Source organism: Anopheles nili, chromosome 3 (assembly GCF_943737925.1).
Source record: "Anopheles nili chromosome 3, idAnoNiliSN_F5_01, whole genome shotgun sequence".
Lineage (NCBI taxonomy): Eukaryota > Metazoa > Arthropoda > Insecta > Diptera > Culicidae > Anopheles > Anopheles nili.
This window is the reverse complement of record NC_071292.1, coordinates 31,269,417-31,276,432: the sequence shown is the minus strand read 5'-3', so window position 1 is coordinate 31,276,432 and position 7,016 is coordinate 31,269,417. Positions and strand designations below refer to the sequence as shown.

The 7,016-nt window shown below is 45.2% G+C and overlaps 1 non-coding gene across 1 annotated transcript; it reads left to right on the top strand.

Moving 5' to 3' along the window:
* The first annotated feature begins 270 nt into the window (after window positions 1–270).
* Window positions 271–343, top strand: Trnar-ucg (transfer RNA arginine (anticodon UCG)). The gene has a single exon. It is a non-coding gene; the product is annotated as a tRNA-Arg (tRNA).
* The last annotated feature ends 6,673 nt before the right edge of the window (window positions 344–7,016 follow it).

Below are 7,016 nucleotides of genomic sequence, written 5' to 3'. Positions count from 1 at the left end.
AGGTTAGACAAGTTTTCCTTCTGCAGAACGGAATCGGGCAGAGGTAAGTGTGTGGGGGGAGGGGGGGGGGGGGCTAATCCTTCATCAAGGCGCCCGCTCGTCGATGGTTCCGTTAAATGGGCCGGTTCGCATTCGTTAGCAGCCAGGCTCGAAGACGGCAGTTTTGGGGGCCAGCAGAACGAACCAGAAAATGGTGAAACGCATGTGCGTATTTATCACCATGCGCGTGAAGCAAACGAGCTCGCTAGTTACGTCTGGGCTTTCAAAAGCGACCGTGTGGCCTAATGGAGAAGGCGTCGGACTTCGGATCCGAAGATTGCAGGTTCGAGTCCTGTCACGGTCGAAGGAGTAAACTCTCCAAATTCTTTGTTTTTGTGAGGTCCTTTTTTGTAGGCTTTTTTATCTGCTTCGTCATTATATAAAGTTGAAAGAAATATTTGGTTCTATTTGTACTGATTACAACTATTAAGGCCATCATACCGTTCCGAGTAGTGAAACTGTTTCGCTAAATTTCCCTCCAAAAATCAACTTTCTCTCCGGAGACTCCAAAAACCTTCCAGGAAGCTGCCAAACGTGCCGAAACGCGATGATAATCTAGTCTCAATGAAAGCATCTTATAATTCGACCTTCGACGAAAAGGAAACGTTGCGCTACCAGAATATCTCATTCCACTTCCTTGAGCGGTTGGGTTCTTTTTCTTTGTTTAATCGTTTATGTGGCGCGTAGAAGGATATTTACGATTCACTGCGGAGTTTTGCTAATCCGCTTGCCAAGGACGTCGACTTTTGGAGCTGCTAAGAGAGAGCTCAAAATCGCATCGAAAGATGAAACAATCTCTAGAACACAAAAAATTGAATCCCAACAGCACAAAACAGACAGCTCACATTTAACGGGATGTTGAGACAAAAAAGCCCATACAGGATGTCTTACGCAAGCGATCCTTCCCAGAGGATGTTGCTACAGACAAAAAAACCCACCAACAATATCCGCTCTCGAACCGTCCGAGAAGGTTGCCTTTGGAGTCGCCTCCAACTCACAGACCCAAAACTGTCCCACCTTGAGACACCGCGGCTTCGAAGGGGGCAACTTTCTTACCATAAATTCGACCATAACAAAAACCCAACCCGTCCGTCCGAGGAAATGGAAATGTTTTAACACTTCCCCATAGCGCATAACCCGCTTTGGCATTTGTCCGGAGTTCGCCGTCCTCTTGCAGCGTTCGCCACTTAAATCGCGAACGTGATATTTACGCGAAAACAGGATTTCGGACGAACCGTGTCGATGGATTCGATTATAATATTTCCACACCATCACAAGGAGAGAAGGCCCATCAGATGATTGCTGCGGCTTTCGAGCCTGATTCGTTTCTTCCATCAACTCCCGGCGTTGACCAAACATGCGTGTGTACGTGTGTTCTGCGTTTGACACTCAAACACCGAGTTGAGCGAATGTCAACCACACGCCTTCGTCAATGGTGCGCGATCATCCTGCTGTGGCCATAAAATCGTTTCTCCGTCACAATCGTTTTGTCGCACACGTGGCTCATCAAAGGAGGAAGGTGCAAAGTTTTCACTTTTCACCACCAACGTTGGCTGACGGATGGAAAAACGCGTTCCGTTGCGCGTTTTCTCTCGCGCGTTGAATGATGTCCACCGCGTCAATGTGTGTCTAGACTCTAGAGTGTCGCCATGCTCGTTGGGTCGTTAAACTTTTCTGACGCCTTTGCACGTCGAGCGATGGTGATGAATAGTGGCGACTTCCGTTAAACGGACGTTGTAAAACGGTCAATGTGTGCAACCATTAGGCACCTCGGCAGCTAGCTCCATAAAGATTAGATTGATTAACGAGTCTATCACTTACGCTATGACGTGTTTTAAGGGTGACGTCAAAAATGTCTAAGCACAAAATTCAAATGGAACGCTAATCGGACGCTTCAAGCTCGTGGAAAATGAGGCTAAAATTTGTTTCCGCGTTCTCTTTTCAATGCAATTGATGTAACAAAACGCAGTTTCAGATACCCAAACAATCCTGCGAGCGATCTGTGCGATTGTGAAAGCTGAAAATAACACTGTTCTTAAGATGCCGCTTCCAATTCTCGGAATTACCGCAACAATACATACGGCGAAAGAGAAATAAACCCAATCTTTGCAATTCCTTGCCTTGGGAGGGTGCAAAAAAAAGAATGTAATTCTTTTTACCAAACCTTAAAGCCTATCATTACCGAAACCGATCTTTTTGCCGGCGTTTTATTCGGTCCTTTTTATTCCATCCCATTCAAATGGTAATTACGAGCGGAGGATCGCCGGCAAAGGATGCGGCACGATCGGCAACGAGGATCACAACCCGTTCCGGGCAATTCCTACTTTCGCGGTCGGAAACATTCGCATCGCGACCCGGCTGTCCCATCACCGAGTCCTTTCTTCCGCAGTTTCAAGGAAATGTGGCAAGAGCTCGTGATCGATCGCACCATTCGACCGTTCGCCCTTCCGTTTTGCTTCCCGAAGCATACTTTACATGCCGACAAGGTCACATGGCACTCCCGGACGCACGAAATTGCAGATGCGGGAGAAGAAAAACGGCCAATGCAACTGGCAAACGGGCCCAGCCCAGATGATGCGAGGATCGTGTTTCCCATCGCTCGTCGGCAAAGCTCCTTTGCCATTCAAATGCCCAAAAGCGAGCCTTCTTTCTGGACCACCGCCATCGAACTAAGGGGGAGACTGGGAAAAGCAAGAGAACAGCAAATCGGGAGGAAAACTTCACCAAACGAATAACTCATCATTCTGCGGCAGCAAAGGGCCGCAAAGAGCGCTCGCGAAAAAGGTCTGCTGGCTTGAATCATGTTACGAAAGCAAACAAAAAAAGACACGATGAACATGTGACCCATGTGTGTTCGCATGGCCAAAGGATCCACACACACACACACACACACACACACACAAACACATGTATGCAAAATGCGACGCCCTTTGCCGGAAGCCTGAAACCAGCACAAAACCCAGGCGGCCCTTTGCTCTCGCTACCGGTACCACTGCGTAATGATGGGTTCTCATTCGCGTTCGCATTTGGTGTTGCCCAGATAAGAATCCGCAAAATCCTGCTCTGGTCGAGCCGGAGGGGAATTGCAAGCGCTCACTCTAATTGCATTTTCCATTTTCGCTGGCCACGTGCTTACGCGGACGGAGGTCGCGGATGGAGAGAAGAAAAAAAGCAACATGAACAAAACCGATCAATCCTTTGCGTTCGCGTAGACCGGGAAAAACCCTTCGCTATTTTTAGTGCCGTGCGCATTCGTCCCCTCGAATGTCGAATGTTGAGTAATTGCCGGCGGGGACAAATAAAAGTGGAAACCACGGACATTTGCCCGACAGCGCCGCTCACAGGTGTGCGAAGCCGGTTTTTCTTGTTGGCCAGTCCGAAATGTTAGGTTAGGGGGTTAAATGAAAGCAGAGCACACACGCAAGGGTGTTGCTATGGCGGGTTTTAGGGGAAAACGTGGTTTCAACCCCACCCGGTGTACTTTGACACATTTTCCAGACGAAACCCACCATAATGGTGTTCTGTACGAAATTTAAACTAATTTTACGAATTAATATGAACATATTGGCTTTAAACACCGATGAGAAACAATGAAAACGCCTTGGTTCAGAGCCAACATATACATTAGAAATGGTTCTACAAACTAATTATTACATGAATATTACAACCATATGGACGCGCCAAAACAACAAACATTCGTCCTGCTATCAACCCCTTTTGGTCTCTGAACAAAGCCGAAGAGGGAGGCACATACACCTATCAGGGAACCCGTATAACAGATGGTTTTCCCCACGAATTAATAATTGCATAGGAAAACTACCAACTGACATGCAAAACAGGTAAGTTTTGGACGAACTGAAAATTGATTATTCGATTAGAAAACGAAAGCAATTGCGCTTGAATTGCTTATGCACAGCGAGGAATGCAGAATAGATAGATAAATAAGCAATGAGTAAAATATCGGTGTAAGTTAATGAACTCGTGCAGTGAAGCAAGTTGCGGAAATGACAACCCTGCAACGACTAAAGTAGATGTTGTGCAAAACGTTAACGACCTAATCTTCCTGTTTTGTTTGGAATCCTTAAAGCGAATTTAGAAAAAATCCCAAAAGTTCTCCTAACATCTTGCAGCCACATGGTTCAATGGTTCCAAAAGTCAGGAAAATCCGAAAGACCTCAGGTACCATTCGTAAGCGACAATGAAAGGAAACTGCAGCTTCGGGGTAAAATGAAATTTTCTCATGCCCGGAATGTCCCGAAAAATGTAACCCAGTCCCATAAATAACGGCCGAGAAAAACAAAAGCCGGGATTTAAAGGAGCCGTAGGCCCGTACTTGGGTAACCACGGGAGACCGATCGCGTTTTGAAGTGAGGAATACGATCCTGTTCTACCTGCCAGGCCGGGTATGCCAAACCCACGAAAGATTATTGGAGGAGTGGACTCCCAAGTCCGGCTCTAACCGAAACCAATGTGATCCTCCATCATTACATCCTTGACCAGTATGTATGCCGGTATCAGGAACCGTCCGAAGATCGCGTTGGGTAGCGTCTAATGTGCTAAATTAGGCTTACCTTTTTACACCTTCACCATCAACTGGGATTCTGGAGCACTCGGATACGCTATTAATCAATCGCTGCACGATTTCGGCAACACGTTCGAGATGTGTTTTCACTTTCTACCACGGTTTGGCAATGGTTTTTTCCCAACCAGAACAATCCACACATGTGCACCCACACTCACACTCGCATTCACTGCACGCTGGATGTAATTATTTGAATTACTTCTTTTGCACTGCGGCCTCGAGCCACTTTTGTGAATCACTGACGCACTCTGGCACGTTGTGCCGATCGTTTAGCTTTCAATGATCAACCGGACGATGGTTGCGCTGGAAGAGGTCAAAAAAACTGTAATATTGCGAATAAGTGTGAGAGGAATAAAATCGTTTTAAAAACCACCAATAAAAAAACACATTCCCAACGAAACCCTTTCCTGCGTGGGTGGGTTTCAACATTTGCCCAGTGATCGTTCTGGTTTTTGCTTAATTTCACTCGCCATTCTCTTGTGCGTCGTTTGCCGATTTTTTTTTTGTTTACTCAACGCTAATTTTCCATTCACTTTTCCGGGGCACCGCGAGGACCATCAGTGTGCCGTACCGGTGGAAAATCGATCCATTATTTTCGAGCGAAATCGATGATCGCTTTGATTCGGATCTGTACACCGAAACGGGTGGGGTATTGGGTGGTGCCGAATGCACTACCTCTTGCAGCGCATGCACCCTTCCACCGAAGATTTTCTTTCACTTTTTGCGCCACAAATTTCGTGTATTTGATGGGTGTCGGGGAGTTGTTGTGTTTTCTTCAAATATTTCATTCGGTTCGATTTCTTAAACATGCACATACACCATCGATCACTGCCCAGAGACGCCGGGTGAGAGAAATCCAGTAATTTACGGTAGGAAACCCATTTCCCAACATTAGCTAACCGGTTAGAGTGCGCGGCGGCTATGGTGGATGGGGAAATGAGCTGGAAAATGTGGCACCCGATTGGCGCCGGCAGTGGCAGTGAAATTTTGCACCAAAACGATAATGAACGACTTATGCCAGGAATGACCGTTCAAACAGTACCGCACACTCACGCACTTGAGCAAAGTGCAATCGATGACGTAGCTGTGAAAAACGATGACCACCGGCCAGAGAAACGTTTTTCGCACTTTGGCGGTAAGTTTTCCAGCCACAATCACTGGCGAATGTAAACACTCTCACGCAACACACACGCGCTCTGTTGCATTGGACACAAACCTACGGAACGTTACTATGGAGACGGCATGGTTCACAATTGAGACCGATCGGGAGGCAAATGTAACTAAAACCGCAACAAATCTACAACACAGTGATCCCCACGGAGATCAGGCTTGATCGATTGCACTATTTGGGAGTTTGTCCAGGCGTACCGAGCGGCCAACTATTCATTACGTTTGTCCGATGCGTTTCGAATTGCGCGCCGCAACAACGCACCGTTCCCGGGCGAAGCTTAAAAACGGAATGAAGAAAATCGCGGCACCGATGGTACACGTTTCGACCGTTGCTCAGCAACGTGCCCGCTTCGGTTTTACCGCCAGCGCACTGTGGGATGCGTACTGGACACGAATACTCACGAAAAAAGTTACAGCCTACATTATGGTGACAAAAAATATCTCTGTTTGATGGTTATGAATTGATCATTATAGGTATTTAAGTTCATATCGAGTAAAATCATCAAAACTGATATATTGATTTAATCAAAATGCTCATACTCTGTTATTTTGTTATATTACGTTTTAATAATCTTTTACCTAGCATAGTGCGAAAAAATAATTTGTCTGCACATATTATTTTTTACGATTTTACAAATAGCATTTGAAACAATTTCAACTCGATAAAATTGTGTGAATTTTGCAAGAAAATGTCCTCTGTTTAACCAAAAGTGCGGTGAGCAGGACCGGTTCAAGAGCGCGAGAGGAAAGTGATTTGAGAGAGCGCCTCAAACTCAGCTCATTATGTGTGGAAAAATTGCATGCTTACTGTGTTTTTTTGTTATTTACTTTTGCCTTGTTTTGTTTATTGCATGTATTTGCGATTATATGCTCCATTTGATTTGATTGTATGCCAGTATTTTTTTTTCTTAAAAGGACCATGCATGTTGATTTTTTATAATTTTTTTAAAATAGATAGAACCTTGTTCCATAAACTAAAAAAAATATCATGATCTTCACATGTACGATACATAATATAGAGAACTAATTTAAAATGCTACATTACAGGAATCCGAAATGGTTATTTCCTTACAATTTGGTTATTAATCCGTTTCAATTAAAAAAGTTCAAAAGTACATTTTTAGAATCAAACCTATGCCAAACACCGCAATATGATTCGCAGTACTCACATGGGAACCACATTGGACTGGTTGTTCATTAATTTGGTGCGTCTCAAGAGGATGCA